This window comes from Bacillus rossius, chromosome 1 (genome assembly GCF_032445375.1).
Source record: "Bacillus rossius redtenbacheri isolate Brsri chromosome 1, Brsri_v3, whole genome shotgun sequence".
Classification (NCBI taxonomy): domain Eukaryota; kingdom Metazoa; phylum Arthropoda; class Insecta; order Phasmatodea; family Bacillidae; genus Bacillus; species Bacillus rossius.
Window position 1 is genome coordinate 72,381,816 of NC_086330.1, and position 24,464 is coordinate 72,406,279.

Below are 24,464 nucleotides of genomic sequence, written 5' to 3' on the forward strand. Positions count from 1 at the left end.
TCTGTTAGTTGTAGCTTCAACATACATTCAGCTTTTGAACCGTATAGACCACGTCTTCAAAAATGAATAGAAATTATATTCGTGAAGCAGTTATATAAAATTTTGTAACTTGTTAAGTTTTGTGTTAAATATTTCGCTACTAATGACACGATGCGCTCTTGTTACCTTATTTTCTTGAAACTATATCCGGGAACACCTGGTCTGGCGGGTATCGGACAAGGAGGTTGGAAGAAGTAGACGTCAGGAGTGGCTATGTCAGTCGTGGCGGGTGAATCCAGGTCCGCGGCGAACGGAAGTCAAAGAGGAACGGACTAGAGCGCAATGCCCAACCGTTTCCCGCGGCACTTCCAGTTTGGGGTGGATCTCCAAGTGTCGCGAGTGTACCAGCGTGCGTACGTGTACCAGTGTGCGAGAGTGCACAAGTGTGCGAGTTCTCAAGTGCGCGAGTACGCTAGTACGCAAGATTCGAGTGTGCAAGTGCGTAAACGCGTAAGATGCGAATGTGCGTGTGTGAGTGTGCAAGAGTGCGAGTATGCAAGTATGTAAGTGTAAAAGTGTGTGAGTGCGCAAGGTGAGAGTTTGCATGTTTGTGTGTGCGCGCAAGAGTGCGAGTGTGCAAGTTTGCAATTATGTAAGTGAGCAAGTATGCGAGTGAGCAAGTGTGCGAATGAGCAAGTGTGCGAGTAAGCAAGTATGAAATTTGCGAGTGAGTTATAATGCAAACATGTCATATGTTTGATCGACAAGTAATTGATATCCTTCCATAAAGCACAAACTTGAAGTTCCTACCCTAGGTTATAACAATCATGAAGAAGAAAACCCTGAAAAGAGTGTGACTACTTTAATCTTTAATCCACCTCCCTCTCACCATCCCCTTCTTCACCATTGAGCGTCCAACTCCTGGGCGTTGCACTTTTCGTTTTTAGCTATGATCTGATGTCGTCTCAACTTACCATTGCGGCTATAAGAGGTCTTTCTTCAATAGTATAAAAACAAATTAAATGTACTAATGTACTAGTAAAAAATGTGGATGTAATAAATGTACAAGTAAAAAAGTGCTTCATATATTGCAAGGGCGTGGCCGAGTTTCAGTCGACGATCGCTAAGCCAGTGAAAATAATCTCAAACACTTTCGAGTATTTTTTTCCCTGATGAGTATTTAGTAAAAACGCCAGAGTTACCTATGCGTTACAAATGTTCTGATTTGATGAAACAAACTAGATTATTTACAGCCTCAGCCTTAACAGTTTTCGACGATTTTTTTATTATAAATGTATTCTCGTCGATTTGATTTTAACTTGTTACCTCCCCCTCACCATAGAAAACAGGGGATAATGACAAAAGTAGTTGGGTTAGCAGCAGTGAGTACCAAGTGTCTGATTATGCACATGTGTCATCAACCCTTTGATTCACAATTGTTAATTGCTGGCAAGCACAAGGTACAACAATAATAACAATGATCTTGCATAGACTGGATGTTTTGGTAACGCATCTTCGAAAAATAACAGCATTTAATAATAGCCTTAATACAAATTTTACAATACCCTTGACAATTAATCGTCAACTCTGTAAGGCCTCTTATGCATTCTCAACACAGCACGCCTTGGTTATGCGGCAGTGCATGTATACCTACACCGTCAAAAACGATTGCAATTGTAAGAGAGGCAGAACATTTGCTAAAATGTCTGAACAATAAATAATTCTTTAGAAAAAGCTTCAAAAACATTCCGTTACTCGTGTTATCAATAAAAGCCTAAACGTTAAAAGTATACCAGTATTGCATCATTCTCAAAAATATTAAAGCTTAACTCAGTATATCCATACCAATAATATTGCAATCTTTAGGTATTAAAATATGTTATACATAATTATGTACAAAATGTCATATACATAGTGATAATATAAGAAAAATATTTACAAGCTGTCCGCTGCTCATCAAAGTAATTCCACAAAAATTACGTTAACACCAGTATGTAGCAGCGGTACAAGAAAACCGTTTATTTTAAAAGGTATATTTTAGGAATGCAAAGAAGAGTATTCTCCGCGGGTTACTGTTTACTCGCCACAACATCCCTCCGTCAGTAGTCTCGCCCAACCCATGCGGCCTCTCCCACTTCGCACCGCAACGCCCGCGATGTCTCGCCTGTCGGAGGAACAGCTCCCCGACAGGAACTCGCCGCTACGCTGGTAGGCACAGCACCGGGGCCCGCTGACGGGACCGGACCCACTCCTCTTCTCACAGCCCGTCCACACTCGCCCTCCGCCTGCACACTGCAACGAGAGGCTCAAAGATGACAACAAAAATTTCACTTGGCTGGCAAAGTTCATTACGTCTCGTCTCGCAGTTATTTTCCAAGCTGATCGTCACCCGGCTACAGAAGACTGCCAGGAATTCGTTGATCTACTTTCGTCACACTTGCCAATGTACCACAGTTGCTACTTCAAAAGGTATGCACCGCAACTATCACGTATTCATAGTAACGGTTTGCATTCACCGACGGAAAGACTTAAGTCCGAACACCATCTCGACCAGTAAGTATCTGTAGATGTTGCACGTTAACAAAGTCCAAGTCCGGTTAACCTAATTCACGTCTCGCTACGCTTCCGTCACACGCTTGCCTGCACTGCCGTCTTAACGTCGATCCCTCATTATTAACGCGTATAGTTTCTCAAAGACAAAGTACGGGTCCCACACTTCTTGTACTACTTCAACTTGAATACACTACCACAAAGTGTTGTGTATACTTCCGCCGTTCTTACACACTTGAGGAACCCACCGAACGTTCTGAGTCCAGTTGGTAACGTTTTCAGTCAAAGTGACGGCGGCAAGCAGTTTGACATGACAGCGTAGCGGCGTTGACGGTGTCTTCTACAGTCGAGCAGCGTAGCCTCGCCCTTCCCCGGTGTCTCACTCACTTGTTCCCCCCCTCCTCCCCGGGGCTCGTCCGATGGCGGTCCTATTTACAAGTCTTGGGCAAGCTTCTCCCAGTTGCCAGAAGCTTTCCGAGGATCGTGGAACCGAAACAGCTGAGTGGCATTTCCGCTCAATTCCCCACCAAATACGAGGATGGTCGCCTCCGAAGATAGTTTGCTGTCTGCAGGGCGGGTTGCGTTCTCCGCGCGCTCAGGCGCACGTCACATGACACAATACACACGGAAACGCAGAGTCTCCTTAAAAAACTAAAAACTAAATAATTCATATTAATGTTGTAGAATTTAGCCGTGGTATTTAGTGAAAGATGAGCGCTTAAGGTATGCTTTAAAATAATTTTTTTTTTCTCGTATGAATGGTGTTTAAAAATAGTGTGTGGATTACCGTATAAATTCAATAACTCCCTCTTCATGCTGACCGCACAATACCTTGCGCTTACCAATCTACTGCGTGTATACCAATATATGTACAGCCACACAATTACTTTCACGTAAAACGTTAGCTTTTCCTTCTCATTTCTGGCACGTTCGTCTCAATCTATATTTTAACAAAAATATAAACAGGTGGAATTATTCCTTTTACACTGAAACTTAAACCAAATCACCCGGAATTTTACTGTGTGAGTGTTATTTTTAGTGCTATCTTAAAAGTGACTAGTCAGTGATTGAAAGGACTTTCCAAAAAATCATTCCATTTGAAGTAGTACATACCGAGAAGCAGCCACACTTTTCCCGCCAGCGAAGCACATTTTCTTTTTTCGGCATTTCTTCCAGTCAGGCACACTTGTACATTTGTTAAAAGGAACAGGGAAGCTTTTTTAACAAGAGAATTCATCATATTCTAAACGAGAGAAAATATTTATACGCTAACACTAAATACACAGGCCCGTCACACAACGACTTTTATTACATTAGGGACTTAACTATTTAACCACATATAAATTGTGCTCAAATATAAATTTTTGAAACATGAAATTTCAATAATTTCCTCCAAAACGAAAAAAATGTTCCCAGGTTAGTTCCTTAAACTGTTGATGTTCATACCATCTCTGTAATGTGGTTGTTGTACATGTTATTGCAAGTAATTGTTAAGGCAAAAAGAATGCTGCAGTAATAGTTGCACATACATTATTCAATATTGGATTGAGGTCATGAAATACTAGGCGCTAATTGTGGCACTATGGTCAGTAGTCTCGCTGCCTCTATGCATAATATTGTGACATTACGTGCATCTCTAATACTCGCCCCCAAGACACATTGAAAATTTAACTCATAATTTAATTTAGTTGGAACAAATTTTTGATCTATGTTTTTGTGGAATGTAAATGATTCTCTAACGAAAGTTTCCGTCGCAAAAGTTAAAGAAATTTTTTTATAATTTCACTTCTCAAATACTCGACATTAGAAACAAAGCTAACAAATAAAAAAAACATGCAGATGGTAAAATATTCTTAGATACACCTTCAAAAAAGTTTTGACACTCGTAGATATCATTTAAGCATGTGACCAAACATAAATGAAAGTAAACATTTTGAAAAAAAAAAAAAAACTATATTTGTGTGTACAAACCTGACCAAAATAACACCATAAATATGAAACTCGTTCATATAATGCTTGCGATATTACTAAGTGGTGAAAAATCTAATTTATTAGTTTGATACTTATAATTATATAATTATAATTTCTTAAAAACTAAAGAGCTAACTGAGCACGTGATTTGCAGCCAGGCGCAGTGCCTCGGCCACGAGCCAAATGTGCTTGACTCGTGGAACTCGTGTAAGAAACAGAAGGCGGTGTGCCTCGCGCCAAGAACACGTGCTGACTTTGGGAACCATGTTGGTGGGGGGGGGGGCGAGGAAGGCGGTGAGAACCACAGTTAACAGCAGGTTCCGCGCGCAATTACCGCAACCAGCCAATTAAACTCGCGTCCGCTCTGGAGCGGGGAACGGTGATAGCCAGCGGTGTATGCAACCACGTGAGCAGAGCTGTCCGTCGCAGTTGCCTGAGATAAGAATTTCAGGCGCGCGCCGATTGTAAACAAATGTTTGGCACGAGTAGCATAATTATTCTGCTAGTGTGTAACGTCTATTATCCACAGAAATTCGTTAGATGACGAGACGTTTTACTTTTAACGGTCTTTATCCATAAGGTTTTTAAATTATGCATATATATTTTAAATATAATATTATTCAGCCTATAAGATAGAAATTTTGTATTAATATTGGGTAATATTATTTATACATTATTAGATAAAAAGATTAGTATTTCGTAAAACTAGTATCAACTTGTTTTGAACAGTATACGAAATATTATTTTAAACATTTCCATACAAAGCATACATGCAATAAGTAAATGTAAGTTTCACCACCCTCTGTCGGTGCGTTTATCTTGGTTTCCCGGCTCCATGTAATTCTACGCCTGCTGAACTCTTCCCGGGACATCTGTGGCGGTCCACCCAGCCACGCACACGTCCCTGTTATTTGTGCACCGCAGTAGGGGGTGCGGGCTGGTTCTGGGGCCACAAAGGATATGCAAATTAGGGTTATTAATCACGGTCAAACCCCCCTCCCCTCAATCAACAACCTTTTTCTATTGTTCTCTTCCCCCTTCCTACTCCCTTACCAGCCCCGCCCCTTATCCTCTAGGGGGGCTAAGCCCATCGGTCATTATTTATTGAATTTTCAGTTATTTTTTATTCTTGTATCTGATAGGTGTACTCCACCCCCATTGCCCCCTCCCCTCCCCACTCCATCCCCGTTCTCCCTTATCCTTCTACCCACATCTCCCCCCTGCTCATTATGTGTGTGCGAGGAAGAGAAAAAGAGATCACGAGAGAGAAAGAGGGAGAGGAAAAGAGATGATCAAATGGGGAGAAAAAGAGAGCATGAGAGAGAGGCAGGGTGAATACTTTTATGTGTTTATGAGAGGAAAACAGTGAGTAGGGGGAGTTAAAGAGGGGAGGAAATGAGGAAATGTATGTGTGTTTGTGTGTGTGAAAGAGGGGTATGGTTTGTTTCAGAAATTTTTAAAAGTCGTTATGCGGGCATCATGTGCATGAGATAGAACACTACTTGCGACGCGCTCTAAGGTAGTGCACTTTGTCAGACATTTCTGATACTACGCCATAGTGTCAAATAATTAAACTAAAGTAATGGGACATAATAATTCTGGTAGCCATTTCTGGTACTATAATCTAGCGGCGAGTAATACAACGAAAGCAAGGGGACACTAGAGCTCTCTCCCGCCATTTCTGATACTGTACCCTAGTGATGAGATCATGGATATATCTCCAGCCACAGCACTCATTTTTATAAAATTAAAATAATATTCAGCGAATGTGGTGCTACCTACCTTTAAACTTCTCAACAAAATGTGATGGCATTCAAGATGGCCGATATCCAAGATGGTCGACATCCATCCAAGATGGCCGAAAACAGCATTACCATCCAGGAAGAGAGAGCGAGAAATTTAAACAATGAAATATGGTGGAAAGAGGGGGAATAAAGGGTATCGCGTGGGGAGGGGGAAGGTGAAATAGGGGTGGAGTACACCTGTCAGATACAACAACAATAAAACAATTGAAGATTCAATAAATAATGGGGCTTAGCCTCATGGAGGAGGGGTGGCGAGAGGGAGAGGTGAAAGGAAAAAAAGAAAAAGTTTGATTGTTGGGAGGGGAGAGGTTGGAGGAGTAACACTGATTTTTTACATTATTTGCATATCCATTGCGGCCCCAGAACCGACCAGCGCCCCCCTATTATGCCTTTTCAACTAATTTGCGATTTTTTACGTTTTTATTTGAATAAAAGCCAAATTGAATAAGCATAAAAACTTATCAAAATATTTTTTTATAAAAACACCACTTGTAATTTATATATTTCCATACTCTGACATTACTGTTTTATTGTCCAATATATGTACAGTTACTCTGTCACAGTCACATGTGTGGAATGTCTGTGGCAATAACTGTCACTGTGATCACATAGCTACGCAGCCTTTTATACTGATTGCATATTTAAATGCTCCCCTCTCCAAATCCATTTTATAAACTGGTGATACATGGTGTATGTTACCATACAGCCCAAGGGCCAGTACGTAATACAAAACATTGAACACTTAAGTCTGTAAGCAGTTATTATTGGGTCAAATACACCAGGATGGCATTACAAGCCTCTAACAAAAAAAAAAAAAAAAAAAAAAGAAGCGAAAATGAACGTTTTATGAGTGGAATCTCAGCAAGATTTCAATCTTTTTGGATCACTTGGTTTCCATAAAGTTGGTTTCTTTGCTTTATTCGTTTCATTTAAAACTATTTAGAACAATACAGTTTTTTTTTATATTTTTCGTAAGTTTAGTTTTTCAATTGTTTTTTCAAGACTTTGACTTGGAATAAAAACACACATCAGGTGGTTGAACTAGACAGAGGTCAATGTTTGGGTTGAAAATAAATAACAAGAAGTTGGAGTGTGACTACGCAGAGCGAGTTTGTCAGCAGCGAGTAGCTGTCGCCGCCCTGCTGGCGAGCTCACGAGAAGCCGGTCCGGTAGTCGGCGGACCTGCCTCGTGGCTCTGCCTCCAACCACCGAGGCGCACTGAAGAGGCGGTGGCAGAAGAGAACTGTGACTAAATAAATACCACTTTGCTTCTTCCTTTACGTCTTTGGTTTAGGGAAAAAAAAAATACATACTTGCATTCATGATAAATATCTGTATCAAGCAGTTTTATTAAACGTGATTTTCATTTGTATTTCATTTGACTGTTCCAAATTCATTACCTATTGATTGAAAAGTTTTAAAAACGGTTTCACTTTCGCAAGTTGTGTTAAGATATTTATTTTGTAACGTAGGAGCGAAATTATGCGAGTAATTATGCAAAAGACTAAGAACTAAACTGAGAAGAAACTGTGCTTGTACAGCATTGACTTTAAATTTTAATAACCTTCCGAGATCCTTGAGATAAGAAAACGCTTGTGTTCGTGCAGTTTGTGATGGAGTGAGGTGATGCGAAACCTGGGGGAAAAATCACGATTGTAATGGGGGAAATAAAAACTCTTCAGTGAGTGTCAGGCGCCTCGAGGTGAACCGTGCCGCAACTGGGTTGGAGAGTCTGAAGTGCACACGAGCTCGCCTGTTGCCACGAGGCGGTGGCGCGCCGGCGTGCCACTAGTTTGGTTCTCTGCTTGTCGTGTTATCGGCAACTCGACATTCTCAGCAGGCCTCGCCGACCTTCAAGTACAGCTGAGGCGACGCCTGGGGAAGGGGGGAGGAGGGCTGCTGCACTTCGCTGCACGGCAGTGGTTTGCTGGTGCGCCGTGCACCTAGGCCAGGCGCTCCTGCGGTGACACCCTGTATCCACCACGGGAACAGTGCGCCAACCCGAGGCGCCATAACCACGCAGTTGGAGTATATTCATAACTCTGGGAGGTATGAATTTTTTGTCCTCTAATTCCAGATTTTTTTTCCACATCGTGCAGGTTTGTTTGGTCGTATGAAAACATTTATTTTGACAAAAGATTTTTTTATTACTCTGATGCGCTATATTAGCTTCATACGGATGCCACATTCATCATATTAAGGGAGTTAAAGCGATTTTTCTGTTGTTTTTTTTTAAACCTTCCCTTGTCGGATTTTGCCAATTAATGAACTCGACCGAGATTTTCCATTGCTTTGTTTTATGTATCAGTTTAGAAGTCATTTTTATGCTAAATTACGGAATTTATCGTGTCCATAAATATGTGATGTATATATAGTCTACTTAGAATGAAAAACTTGTATCTCAGAACTCAGAAATCGCAAACTTCACAAATATCCGTGTTTTTCTCAATCAACATGGTTAGCAAGTTATCGTGTTTTATTTTTTTTCTCCTGGACGCAGAACATTCGCTATTATTGTCATTTCGGCTGACAGAAGGTTGATATACAAGGTTTTCTACCTAATAATTACATTTGTATTCTAAGCAAACGAAATGCTCGCGCGCGCGTTTGTGTGTAATAAAGACAGAGAGTGAGTTTGTCTGTCTGAAGTATACTCGAAAACTACTGCACCGATTTAAATGATTATTTCACTGTTATAAAACTACATTATTCCAGCTACACATAGGCTACGTTTTATTTTAAAGGATTATTAAAAAAATTAATAATAAAATACTTGAAAGTAAAAGTAAACATATATCACATATATGCATATCCTGATTATATGCATATCGGGAAGAAATAAAGCAAACCAAAAAAAAGATATATGAAAGCGCGGATGTAAATTAAATGTATTAAACTCTTTTTTCTTACCTTTGTTTAGTTGAACTGACCTTCCAGTGGAGGTAAAAAAATGGTTATATGCTATGTTACATTTTAGGTATTAAAATAAATATGTGGTTTCGTAAGATAGAGCAATATTTGTAACTAAACTCAGAGCTCTACATGCTTTCCCTGAGTAAAATGTTACAGATATAACGTAGTTATAAAATGTAGGCAATAATGCAAACGAATTTTTTATTATAACTTTAAACATTGTCAGTCTGCTACTCCCTAATGCAATAAATATTTTTGTCAGTGTCACCGTGTGTTACACTTATTAATGTAATTTAATATCCAATCACTATCCAATACAGTAACATATGTTTTTATAACAATCTAGGATTTCTCAATTCTTTAAACCCATCAGACCTTTCGTGTCACTGCCTAAAAATAAAGAGTTGGGATTCCAACAACTTTGATGCGTAACCTACAACCTAACCGGTGCGATGGGACAGTCAGAAACAACATAATCGAAACCACCAACCTCACAGAACCGGCAGTTGGACAAAAGACGCACATACTCGCATTCCTACGATCCAAACCGACCTACCTTCTCAATTTAAGCTACTACAATTACTATTTAAAAATTCATTTGCGATCACCGTCAACAAATCCCAAAGATTTGTTGACGGTGATCGCAAATGAATTTTTAAATAGTAATTGCAGTAGCTTAAATTGAGAAGGTAAGTCGGTTTGGATCGTAGGAATGCGAGTAATGTATATATATATATATATATATATATATATATATATATATATACCAATATATTTGTATGTTTTACCCAAAGATTTGTTGACGGTGATCGCAAATGAATTTTTAAATAGTAATTGTAGTAGCTTAAATTGAGAAGGTAAGTCGGTTTGGATCGTAGGAATGCGAGTAATGTGCGTCTTTTGTCCAACTGCCGGTTCTGTGTGTGTGTGTGTGTGTGTGTGTGTATATATATATATATAAAGAAAAACATACCCTTCACTCTGACTGTGTGTGTGTGTGTGTGTGTGTGTGTGTATATATATATATATATATATATATATATATATAAAGAAAAAAATACCCTTCACTCTGACTGTGACTCACTTATCACGAATTCTCTGGAAGTATGTAACCTACAGGCTACTTAAAATGTGCCACGTAACCACGTAACCATATACTCATTTTGCTACGTAGATATCCGCTAAGAACGGATTTTATGAATATCAGCTTCCAAGGAGGTTTTCTGGTGTGTTAGAGATAAAAATTCCTGTTTATAGTCGAAAATATCCATGGCAACGGCTGTTGCATTGTTAATGTTTCCTTCGTCTCCCTAGCAAAGGCTTTTGTATTGTTGATGCATTCTTCGTCTCCGTTAAAATTTTGCGGAGGCGTTGAAAATCGAAATTTCCCGATTTTTAAGTTATTACATAGCCATCCATTGAAAACGAGGTTTCCCAAAAATCATCTCCGAAGGACAACGTCGAGTACGTTTAAGTTGATAATGGTTTAGGGTCTACAATAAGCACAGTTTTTCTTCGAAATCTACCTAAAAATACAATTAGAAAATATTACAAAACAATTTTCGCAGTCAACATGATTTTGGTATGTACTTACGTTTTCAACAGTTTAGCTGAATACATGCGCATTTCGTTATACGCCACAGACTCTGTATATTAAGTAATATTTAAAGAAAATGTAGTGACAATCATAAATAACAGTAATGAATCTCGCAAGTGTATATTAGTTTTCACTGAAGCTGCAAGTTTAGGGAAGATTTTAAACCAACAGCTAATAACCTTAATAAACACGCTAGCTGCATGGCCTTCAGAATATCCTTTACTTGCTGCTGGGCTTCTGCATGATTGATGGTGGGCTCGACGTTTCGGCACTCATTGTTGCAGACATCTTCAAGGGCGATGGACTCAGCTCAGAAGCCGATAAGTAGTCAGGGGCGAAGCCAGGGGGGGGGGGTTAGGGGTTCAACCCCCCCCCCCCCCCCCAGCATCAAATCTTTAATCAATTTCTTATTCATCACTCAAACAAATTTCATATTAAAATTAATAAAAATTTTACCATTACAATAGTTAAATTTAAGAACCGAAAACTGCTAAAATAGCACTATTTTACACCTTAAAATCCAAATTTTCCCGCGGGAGGACCTCCGGACCCCCGCTTTAATACGGGGGGGCCATGCTTCTTAACACCCCCCATACACAAATCCTGGCTATGCCACTGTAAGTAGTTAGTGGTTTTTGACCACGAAACCCTGCGATCTAGATTTGAAACACCTGATTGAGTGATATCGGCTCTGAATGCGGGCGTGGGCTTGAGCTTCGGTGTTTGGGCGGACCACGCAGTCGGCATCGCGGGGGCTGGTTGGCGTGACGGCGGCGATAAGCCAGCCAGGGCCGGCTGAAAGGTTCTCGCCTTGTTATTGTAGGCGGAGGTGCGTGCGAGCGACGCGACCCGCTTGTTGCCATGGGTACGGAGTGTCGCGCGCCGATACGGCGGCTGCTATTGGCTGCGTGCGTCGTGTCTGTAGGTCCAAGCTCCCGACCCCAGCATGGCTGGAACTTTCTGCTCTGACCAGTGGCGTAGCCAGGATTTGTGTATGGGGGGGGGGGGGGTTGTTAAGAAGCATGCCCCCCCCCCCCCCGCTCCCCCCCCCCCCCCCGTATTAAAGTGGGTGGTTCGGGGGTCCTCCCCCGGGAAAATTTTGATTTTAAGGTGTAAAATAGTGCTATTTTAGCAGTTTTTGTTTCTTAAATTTAAATATTGTAATGGTAAAAATTTTATTAATTTTAATATGAAATATGTTTGAGTGATGAGTAAGATTTTAATTAAAGATTTGGTGCTAAGGGGGGGGGGAGACAGTTATGGCATCAGTTGCTGCCATGGCCGGCCAATCCCCGAACAAAGTACATGATGCATGCTACCCTTATGCACGACCGAAACCCAGCATGATTAGGCGTAGAGGCCCAGACACTTCCCAAAAAAAATTAGTTTTTGTTAGGGTAGCAAACAAAAGTGGCCATAGAGTGCCGCCCGACCTCTGGCCAGTTGAAAACACCCGCACACATCAGTGAGGGAAAAGTCAGGGAAGTTTTAATTGATCAGGGAAAGTCAGGGATTTTACTTAAGCCTGGAAAAGTCATGGAAGTTCTCCAGTGGTATTTATTTGAGGAGTAAACTTCATGCTTCAGTTTTCCATTATCCAGACTGTGGAATATTTTTTTCCCAGGCGGTGTTTTAGTGAATTGTCATCGACACTATAAGTCTGCGTATTTAAGTTTAAGTTATAATTTCAAGTTTTGTTTTATAATTCTGGGCCAGCTATGAAAATGGCGAAGCCTACTTTTTTTTTTTAAATCGCCACACAGGTAAATTATTTCTCAAAGAAAGACAGGTAAATTTGAAATTTTGGTAATTGAAAGTCAGGAAAATTTATCGAAGATTTGTATGGATATCCTTTTACTGTTGTGTGTTGTAGGACCAAGCATATGGTGCCTCCGATCAATCTCATTGTTGATTTACCGCATAAACACGCGGAGAACAAACCAATATCAGATGATGTTTAACGTCAACATGCTTAGACAACACAGAAAATGCAGTGAAAGGAATTTAGTCGGAAAACGCAATGACTGCACAGATGAACCAAGTTGATTGACAACGACGAGACTGTTGCTACCAGAAAAGTAAACGCAGTAAAACATTTTATGTTAAATCAATTCTCTTCATTTCAATAATCATTAAAAATAAACAGCTTCTTCTCTATTAACAGTCTGGCAGTCTAGTGGCTATAGAATCCTAGGGGATTCTACAAGGAGGCCTTCCATGCAGTTCACTATGAAACAGAAACCGATGGCCAGGCCAACACCTGCAGTTCTATTCGAACCATCCAACAAGTACCAAACAGGAATTATTAACGCTCTAATTAACCGACCTGAAGTAATTTTCTCTGACAATAAATCAGTTACCGATGATCAGATTCCCTGTGAATGTGGCTGCAATAAATTGGAGAAACTGGCTGAGACCTTTTAACATGCATTAAAACATACAAAAACAATATAATGAAGGGTGGAATCAAAAATCTAGACTTTCCGAACATCCCTGGGACAACAGTCATAAAATACTCTGGGACAATACTACTTCACTCATACAGGAAGAGCACCCAATTAAAAGAAGATACTAGAACAACCCGTTATTGTCAGCAATAACAATCTCATCAGCCAACAAATTATTGAATTAAAATGAATACGGATACCTCTAATTGAAACTGAAACCAAGTTACCACAAAAGCAATAGCAAACAAACTACCCTCGCCGTCAAACACCAGCCATTAATCAGTTCTCAGGTACATAGCCAATCAGAGGACTGCTCGCCTGGCATTGGCCGTGCCTGGAGAGGGTTCGAACCTGTCAAAGCCTTTGTTGTCGAAAGTTCAACAGAACCTTGCGCACCAAGATGTGGCGACAGTTCAAGGAGCCAAGGATAGGAATCGATCGAATCAATCAGCAAATAAATGAGTGATTTTTTTTTATGAATTTTGGAATATCTTTCCGATTTTCTAGCTAAATAATTACTGATTTTCAATATGATGGCAAGGACGACCAAATAAAAAAATTAATAAATACCAATGCACTCTAGCAGGTAAAAATTAAACGAATTTGGTGGCAGTGCCAGGTAGGATGATGTGTGTACTATGTGACACTAAAACTCATAGTAGCAAGTACTGAAAATAAAGATTGTGCAACGTCCTTTAGCAGGTGATACTTTTATTCATTCAAATTAAAAAATTATAAGTCCATATATGTGTGTTATTTTTATAGATACATTATTTAATTCTCAGACTGGTAAAGGTCTCAGTGACCGAGTGGTCAAAGGTTTATGTTTTCCAACCCAGAGGTCGAGCTGTCATGGTTCGAACCACCTTGCTTCCAATGTATTTTGTATAAAAAAATTTAATTTAATGTGACCACGAGAGTCATAACAACATCGGTAAGTAATGGAATATCGATCTTATGTGCATAAGACAGCGCGATGCTGGCGCACTCTAGGAGCAAACAGCAGAAACAAAGATGGCAGGCATTACATCATCCAAGATGGCGACCTCCAGCAGACGAACACAACATGGTGGCTGTGATGTCATAATCCAAGATGGTGATTTTCAGCAGACGAAAACAATATGATGCCTGTGGCATCAGAATGAAAGATGGCGAAATGTTATACCACAACGAAAAGTGCAACACATGTGAGTGGGGCACTATAATTCAAGATAAATGATCCAAGATGGCGGCCGGGGTCATGGCCAAGACCAAAGTTCAAGGTCATCCAAGATTTTTGTCGTGACGTCACAATCCAATATGGCAGACATCGGCACACTGCACCACACTCTGAACTCTGTCCTCGGATCGGCTCTTCTATACTACTGGCGTCTGTTAAGTTAGTTTTGAGATCAGAATGGTATTTCCGTTGCCGGATTTCGTTTAAAAATCTGTGTTTCTGTGGGTTGAAATGGTTAAAAACTGTCGTTAGCGGAATAATATTGAGATATGAATCCTAATGTAGAGATTATTGAAAATCTAAGGTGACCTTTTACTACAATGTTCTGCCTTAACTTTTTAATGGTAATTCCTTTTTTTTGTTAAGTTATTAAGTTAGATGAGTTAAGTTTCACACGTAACGAGATAATTAGTGTATGTGGTCATTTTGTTAAGTGTAATAAAATTCTAACAGCCTTGATTTCGCCATGAAATCGGTGACAAATAAAACTAATACAATATTGTTTTAATCCAATCCCATAGTTGCCCTGCAGCCGAGAAGACTGCGCGCCAGTCCACAGCCTTGCGCTTCGAAGCACCAGCGAGCGCCGCGCCTTCCCCCTCTCTCTGGCTCTCAAGGGACCCAGCCCTGGAGGCTGCCTGCATCTCACGTTTTAATAGAAAAAGTCGGCGCGGAGGCCTGTAACCGATGCGGGGCAGGAAGAGGGGGTTGACAGCCGCGCCGTCGGGAAACATCGACAGCCGGAAGTCGGGCGGGCCGCGTGGAATGAGGCACTCTGTGAAGGGGCCAGGAATGCGGAGGATCTTCTGAGACCAGACTGTATCGTCTCGTGCGGCAGCAACCGAGGAGAACCTTCAGCTGGTCGTGAGATAGAGGTTGTGCCTGTCTCGTAACTTTTCCGGCAAATTATATAAAAATATAACCTGTATGTAAAAATCACTGTGTGTGAAAAGATACAACATTCAATAAAAAAAAAAATTTAACTAATTTAGGTGATATTACCGAAACACTATAAAATATCAAACTCAACCAAAGATGTTCAGCGAAAGTGAGGCCAAACAAACCGGACATTTTCAGGAAAGTTTCTCTTCGGTGTGGGGCTTACTGACAAAGGGTGGTGAAGCCAAGAGGGAAGGGAGAAACAGTTGATTACACCATAATAAAAAAAACACAGCAGTTTTTCTTGTTTTTTTCCTATGAGAAAGGATTGAGTAGATATTATTACCGCCATATTGGGAAGATCAATTATCCGTCGTAGCATGGCAACGGTCCGGATTGTTTCGCTACTAGCACATGCTCCATCTGTACTCTTTAGTATATTTTTAATATCTACTTTTTGCTTTCTTAATGGGATTAAAGAACTGGCGTTTTCAATATGGCGCAGTCAGGTGAATTCTACTCCCCCTCTTTGTATGCAAACTCTCCCTCCTTTTCACCTGTGATTGTAACGACGTTTAACACACGTTTGTGACGTCATGACCTCTCCTTTAAATCATCCTTGTGGTTAGGAGCAGCCACAGTAATAGTTAAAGTTAACTGCTTTGTTTTATGAGCTGCTGGTTAGCGTCTACAGAGCAGCAACATCTGACTACAAAATTATACAGTATTCCTCGATGACCGTGCTGACGCGCTCATGTGGCGAGGGACCCCGGCACGACAGAGTTATGAGCTCATGAGTCGGTAGCAGGTGGTTCGTAGCCCACTGTAATGACTTAGGTTCCATTGCCTTAAGGCTCGGTCTCACACGACATGTTAGTTTCTGAAGTGAAACATCTCAGCTTTCGGAATACGGAATTTGGCGGCAGTCATTTCGTGAATGCGACAGAAATGTGTAACCAACAGGAAGTAGGGAGCAACGGTGCTGCTATCTGTGCGGATGACATGAACCCAAGGTCACAAATACAAAGGGAAACGTTGTAGTAGGTATAACTAACGAATTTTAACAATATTAACAGTATTTTAATAAAATTCCTTGTATAAAATCAGGTACAAAGCCGGGGTTTACTTTTTCTTCGCTTTTATCAGCGTTGTTTCATTATATGGTTTTAAATTTTGCTCTGAGAATCGAATAATTCTTTTAAAACCGAATTTGGTTTGGGGGGGGGGGGGGTGGAGGCTTAGCTTTGCGTCACTTCACGAATGCAAACTCTTACAGCTGACCCAACTTCCTTGATTTTTTTATAAATTCATAATTAGAGACGAGAGTAGGCTCCGTGCCAAGTTCTTTAAGTTTTGTATCAAATACTTAATTATTATAGGCCTAGCTATTCCGCTAGAGTCTTTGGAACAGAAAGCAAGAAGAAAACAAAATCGAAGTTCAAAATATACAACATTTAATATCACAATAGAAAATTCGAATAATCTCTGAAAATTCTAAAACCCTACCATCTCGTGCACAAAGTGGTTACTTAAATTATGACATATCGCAGGCCTTCAGACAGAAAATGTCTTTACAGAAATTTACATAATTTTTGGATGGGTACAAAAGTCTGTGTATGAAGCTCAAGCTGCTTATTTAACATCGAAGCGTACCTCGGTTTAAGGTTAGAATACGTGTATAATATAGAAAAAGAACAAATACTTTTACAAAATATAAGAGAGACACACAACATCAAAGTATAAATTGATAGAGAGAGTGCGAAAACACGGTAAAACTCATAACTTATTTCGCAAGAATAAACATTTGCACACTACACACATATATGGTGATCGCTCTTTTAGAAAACATCGAAAGACGTATTAAGGCCACGACTAACTGGCAGTTGCTAACTTGATCTTAAAAAAATTAATATATGCCTCCAATGGCATTACGCAAGTAAACTCTACACTTACAACTAAACTCGGACAAATGATCCTCTGCACACCTTGGTCTCTCAAACAAGCTATGTGCGCTCAGAATCTCCATTTAACATGTAACCGGGGCGCCTCCGGGCAAGAACAATATTATGAACATGCTTCAAATGAATGTCTACCAACAAAAATTTTCATTACATCTACGTATAATAAAGATTTAAGTTACATCGGTGCGAACCATTGCCACAAAACACCTCAACGTGTAACATGGACCTCCTATCAAAGTTAAAGCCTTCACACAAAATTACTGGTCTCCGGACCTGCGAACCTGACAGAAAATGTATATAAGCGAATATCTTCCTTTTGTAGCAACGGCCTTTAAAGGCTCGAGACCAGCAAAGCAACGTACGTGCAACGCAGCGCGACGAAGGGAAATTAAGGCAGAGCTCTCCAGTCTGTACAACTTCCGTGTTAACTACCAGCACACACAGATTACCAAGACTGAGTAAGGTCCCTAGACCCAACATGCCAATTAAGAGGGAAATTCCTTAAAGCATTTACACAACTGCTTAAACTTCAAACTGAACATTGTGAGATTCATTTCTGGGCAGCGTATCATGGACTTTAACAAGCAGTTAATCATTTGCTCAGTATTAATGACTACTGAAAATAAAAAAACCGGGGGGGGGGGGGGGGGGGGTCAGATAAGGGGGAACAAACCGTGACGTTAAGCATCACAGAAATACTATCATTAACATTTAAAAAAACTAAAATACAGACAGAGAAACAAACCTAACCGGCCACCCAGACACGGCATTCTTAGCATGGCGTACTTACTGTTCAATCTCACAAGCATCATCAAAGCACAACAGAGGCAAAGATAATTTTAAAGACAGCAGCCGAAAACACTTATTAATTGGTGCATTGACATTCAAAATTAACTTTAATGGTGTAGCTGTCATACACCCAAACACACAAAAAATTTTTAAAAAAATGCTACACATACAAACTCGCGATTCATGCTAAGCACCGCTCTCGTCGCACAAATGAAAAACAAACAAATGAGAAAACGGCTAAGTCGAATCAGCATCGCAAGGACTTGGCAGTAAAAGCTGAGGCTTATGATTTTACTCTATCGAGACAAGACTGTAAGGGCTAACTGAAAACGAGTTAACTAAATCAGAAATAAGAAGGAAATGAGAACGAGAGAGCCGTTCGCAACCCTTATAAAGAATAATACCCTGAAGAGTGCGCAAGTCATAAAACAAGAGAGGGGAAGAAGTGGAACTTGAATCAGCACAAGAAAAAAAAGCGTTGTTGGAAGGGGAAAGGAAGGGAAACAAGAGATAGACGGTCTTCGGCGCTCGCGCGGGAACCGACGAAATTTCAAAAGTCCGTTGCAGCTTCATCGACTGCACGCGCCCGCATCATATCGATCGATCGATCGATCTTGATAGCACGCTCGTAAGGCTTGAGAAAATTAGCATTCACATTACTTTGAGTAATGTATTAAAATTGTACCGAATTTTCAATGGCCGACCGGACCTAACCAACCATTCATTCCGTTCTGTAATGAGTAGACCTTCATAGTGCAGTTGGTGGAAGCGCCAACTGCGAATATAGGGGTCCACTCGTATGGGCGGAGTCTCGTGCGGAACTTATCAATAGTTCTCTGTCAAATTAAAATTCACTGCTGTGACCACACACATTTCTGACATGGTGTTCTGTATAATAGCTTTGCTCTGCCTAATGACCATACGTAGTGTATGATTGTATAATTCATATAATTAATTAATCTTACCCTCACAAAGCTAACACGGAAATAACCTTTAAAAAAAACCGTGTGAAGGTTTTTTTGTACCGTTCATATGTTTGAATGTGTACATTTAGAAGGATATTTAATTACATTCGCACTGTCCAGTAAATAATTAATCTAACATTTAAATTGTTTGTTAGATTTTCAGCTCAGCCTAAGAGCAATACTCAAACAGCAGCTTTCTCATTTTTATAACAGCTTTTATATATTTTTACCCCTCATTGTTAGAGTTTTTCGTTTTCAAAGATTTGTTTTATATAAATTTCTTAAATATATTTATCACATTAATGAAAATTATATTTTTTCCCTTCGTCGATTGGGTGAAGATGTGGCAGTTTAAGAAACTAAAAACTTTCTAGTTTCAATTATGACTTAAATTTAAAATACGTAATATTGTCCCAGTTTTTTTTTCAACTTTGCTATTAATTAAAATCTTCACCTTTCGTATTATGTTAACATAAAAAATACTTCCATGAGGCCATTCAAAGATTTATTTTCATTTCCTAATAATACAATTTAAAAAAATTTCAACGTGTTCTTTTACAAATATTGTATTAAAATTTATTTAAAATATCTCAATTTGTATATTAATATAATTTGAGGTTTTCCTGTATCATTTCCCTGCTTGCTTTTGTCAGTGTAATTTCATGAGAGAGCATTACTAACTTAGTTGTGAAGCTTGTCTCACCCTCTCTCTTGGCGTTAACAATATTCTTGCGTGCTTCTGACGGCAATATGTTTCTGGTTCTGCTGACGAAATTGGCCGCCTACCAAAGCTTTTTACGAATGTTTCACATAAACGTTCATATTTCTAGCTTCAGTAATTCATGCTTGTTTTATGGCGACCAGTTTGTACAATTTATTGTTCCTTTTCGGCTCATAGTTTATAATGATGGTTGTTTGTCTTAAGTATGACACAGCTATTTCAAAAAACATATGCAAGTGACACAATTCCAAAAACTGGCAAACTTATCGTAGGTTACAGCTGTGCAAAATTCCCACAACGTTGGTGTATTTGGAAAGTAAACAATTTTGATTGGTTGTCTCTATTGATTGCTATTATGGGGGTCGATTTCATTGTAAAAAAAATCATTTTAAAAACTTTTATTGATCTCGAATGCGTGTGTTTGGTGTGTGTATGTGGTGTGTGTTTGTGTGTTTGTTTATATGTTTCTTGTGCGTCTGTGTGTTTGTTATGTGTGTATGTGTGTGTTGGTGTGTGTGTCGGGGGAGAGAGAAGGGGAGGAGAGTGCCCATATAAGTTAATTTACGTTAGGCTTCCGAGCAGTTTTTGGCGTTTGTTAGGCTAGCAGTGTATTGAAAATGTAATTGACCTTACAAATAAAAAATAATAATTCTATGTCTTTTTCACAATCTGATAAATAACAACATAGTTGCTTGATACTGTGTTAAAGTTAGTAGCGGAGGTTATATTACTAGTAATTTTGTATACATCCGCCTTATAAAACCAAGCTACATATATTAAAATTTAAATATGCAAATACATACTGATCATAGTTAGGTTTTATAAAAATGAAATAATTAAACACGTATAGAATGCTGAAGAAGGAATTGAATCATTTAAACCATAAAAAGCAACAGAGACGGAACAATATGTACCTCATGAATGACAACAGGCAGACAAGCAGCTCTGGTTGTCTCAGCACATAATTGGCAAACACAGCAGGCTTCGTACGACCATGCAATTACTGTTTCGTGAACTTCGTCCGGGTTTTTTCATTTTGCGCGCTGTACTGTAACTATGTAGGGGAGAGTTGGGTAAAACAGGGTAGTTGGGTAGAACGGGGTACCACTGTTATTTTCCGTACACGTGGTGCTATCTGTGTGTACGTTTGTTAAGTTACTCCTCTATACGTCGTCACTAGAGTGAGGTAGTATGAAGTGTCGCACAGTATTCTTTCGTGCGTAATAATGGAAATTACAAATTTATGATGTTTCACTAAAATGTTTAGCGTGTATTGGCTATACAATATTTAATCAGTGGTTACAGATATATTTTATGTTAAGTTGTATTCAAGTAAAGTATTATATTTGCTATGCTGTGCCATAGTAACCGATGTAATTGACGGGTGTTAAGATTTTCTGTTGTCTTTTTGCTTGAGAACCTGCATGTAGGGTAAAACAGGGTACACAGGTAATGGGTAAAACGGGGTAGTACCTCGTTCTGTCCAACCAGTTTCCTGTTTTAATCATCTTTTCGATCAATTGTGCAAATGACTTTTAAAATTAAAAACAGTTTTGTTATGCATACTAAATGTTATACAGAGTTACCTACAGTACATTTATACAGTCAACCAAAAGTCTTGTATCGGTGAGGAAAAAAATTGGAAACGTAAAAATGTTGTAGGCCCATGTAATTAAACTGTAATTTGACTTTATCTTTTTTTCTATTTTTAAAAATAAAAACCATGCTCGAAAAAACCATGTCGTCCTATTGTGTTTTCCCCCACACTGCACCCATAGGTTGCAGCCCTTAGATGTTTCCTTCATGTCCCCATTGATGCAGTATTATAGTGATGAAGCAAGGAAATGGGTTCGTTTACATCCTGGACGTCCCATTACAATTAACCAGATCGGGAAACTCTATGGCGCTGCATTTATGAAGGCCGCTTCTATGGAAACTGCGGTAAATGGTTTCAGAAGAACTGGAATATTTCCCCTTGATGCAAGTATCTTCCCAGATTGGATGTTTTAGCCAGCGGCAACAACTGACCGAGCTAACTCCAGGCCTTCAGAACCGAGTGGAAATGACACTGTCGGTGATATTCCACTGACTGCTGCAACAACTGACCGAGCTAACTCCAGGCCTTCAAAACCGAGTGGAAATGACAGTGTAGGTGATATTCCAGTGACTGCTGCAACAACTGATCGAGCTTACACAATGCCTTCAGAGTCCCATGGAAATGTCAGTGTTGGTAATATTCCTGGGACATCTGGTTTGGTATCTTCACCAACTGAATCTCGTTTAGGCCTATCTGATAAAAACAATCGAAATGCTTCATCAAACAGTAGCTTCACAATTCCACCGACTACAGTGATGCCGATTTCCCATGTCAAAAGGAATCCTGCAGAAGGAAGAGGACGACGACGTGGCAAGGCAGCTGTGCTGACCGACTCGCCATATAAGAACGAACTAATTATTATTCAGTCAGCTTCACCAAAATCTTTAAAAAGGAAAAATGCTGGTGTGTCTAAATCTCAAAACAGTTCTAAAACACATAAGAATAAAGAAGACAGCAACAAATCCATACCAACAGTAACTTTGCGTGTGTCTGATGATGATGACGTTCCTTGCATTTATTGCGCTGAACAGTTCTCCACTTCAAAATCAGCCGAAAGTTGGGTGCAATGATTAAAGTGTCATTCTTGGAGCCATGAAGGATGTGCTGGTGTAGACACAGATGACTGTAGGCCATTTGAATGTGATTTCTGCCAGTTTGGAATAAAGACTCTGGCCTTATTTTGTGTTCTGATGGGCCTACTATGCCATATTAGGCTAATTAAACAATCATATGTTTTGTCAGATATTTGGGTTCACCGCATATGCAAGTTTGTATTATACATAGTAAGATTATGCTTTTAGACTAACCACTTCCTCAAAATTAACAGTGTTGTGTTATTGTTGTTCAAACAATGTTTGTGATTTTCCGCAAACCAATGTTTTTGTGAAGTTTTACTGCAAATACAGAGGAAAATGTAACGTGAAGGCTTATAATTGATTTTTTTTTAAATTCTCATATTTTCACTGACATTTGTATTTATTTGTCATACTACATGTTGTTCAGAATTTTTTATAGTGCACATGTAAAATAATTTTAAAAATCTGCTTTCTGTACCCCGTTTTACCCAACCAGTTGGGTAAAACAGGGTAGTGTGCATACATTCAAATAAATAAATATCTCTGCAAGAATAATATTTCAGAAGATAAGGTACTAGTTGCAGAATTAAACTCACATTCTAATCTACGCATGCTGATGTTTTCAGACAGATACAGCAATATTAAAACAATAAATTAAAGCGATTTATACTAAGTACCCCGTTATACCCTACTCTCCCCTATATTTCAGCCCCGATTAAGTAATTATTTATTTTAATTTATATTTATTCGTTCCATGTATATATTTTTATTATTTGAAAACTATTTATATTTTGTGTTAATATCTATGTAATTCAAACTCTATGACAAAAACGAACGTTTGAGACTAACAATTGCAAGGACCCCTCTAGGAGCAGTTGAATTTTAAACGGTAAACTGTTAAATTGACACCGTGTTTATTAATGTAAAATGTTATTCCTATATGTATTGAAATTTAATGTGAGATTTTGTGTTCCGCGCTATTGTTCCGCGCGGAATTGATGTGTTTGATTTAAAATAATGTAACTATCATTAGTTCTCGGCCAATCGGGAGCCGTATTTTAAATGTGGCACGCATTGTTAGATGACTTAAATTAAGAAGGTTTAAGAAAAAGAATGTAACACATATTAGACGTCGTCGGAATTTTATCCTGAAAAATATCTATCAGAAATAGGCATCCGCAACAAAGGATGATATAAATGTATTGTTAGAACGTCAGTGAATATTATTAGGGATTTATCCAAAAGGATAAAGTTATTAGGAGTGTATAAATACGTGAGTCAGAAATGACTGAGTCTGTTACTCCATTTCGTTAGTACGAATCACGTATCACATCAATACTTAGTTATTATGCGGCCTAATTCCAAGAGAAACATTGATAAACTGAAATATTGTAAATTTAACTACGTGAACCTAATTTGACACACTGTTTTAACACACAACTGTAAATACCCAGTGGTCTGTGAGAGAGAGCATCAGAGCTCTACCGACTTAAGTTATTTTTATCTAGCCGAGGTAAAGACTTATGAAAAATCCTAATTATATACTGAATCTGTTTATGAGATTTGTGAATCCGAACAAAAGAGACACTTGATTAGTTTATAAATGTGCGCATCGTCACTCCAGACATTTTTCAATATAGATACATGTGTTTTGCAGTGCCAACAATGTTTATGATTTTTGAAAGCAATAAATGTTTTTACTTTTTTATATATACCTGAGATACTTTGAATTTCATTAATAAATAATTAAAATTACCATTGTGTTTTGTATGATATTGTAATCTACTTATTATCAATTGAATTCATACCCATAAATTACATGTGTATACTCATCTATGTGTCAATATAAGTCTATAGCAACAACAGTTAAGCTAGTAGTAACTGCACATAATTAAATACCTAAGTGCGGCCTTTAGAAGGATCCCTACAACGCGTTTTTTTATGTATCAGCTTTGGTTTTATACTAACAACAAATGCTATTAAGAAATGGCATAC

General features: G+C 39.0%; 1 protein-coding gene across 1 annotated transcript in view; it reads left to right on the plus strand.

Annotated features, from left to right (window-relative positions):
• Window positions 1-24,464, plus strand: part of LOC134537638 (carbohydrate sulfotransferase 5) — a 136,094-nt gene that overhangs the window by 42,228 nt on the left and 69,402 nt on the right. The window lies entirely within an intron of this gene.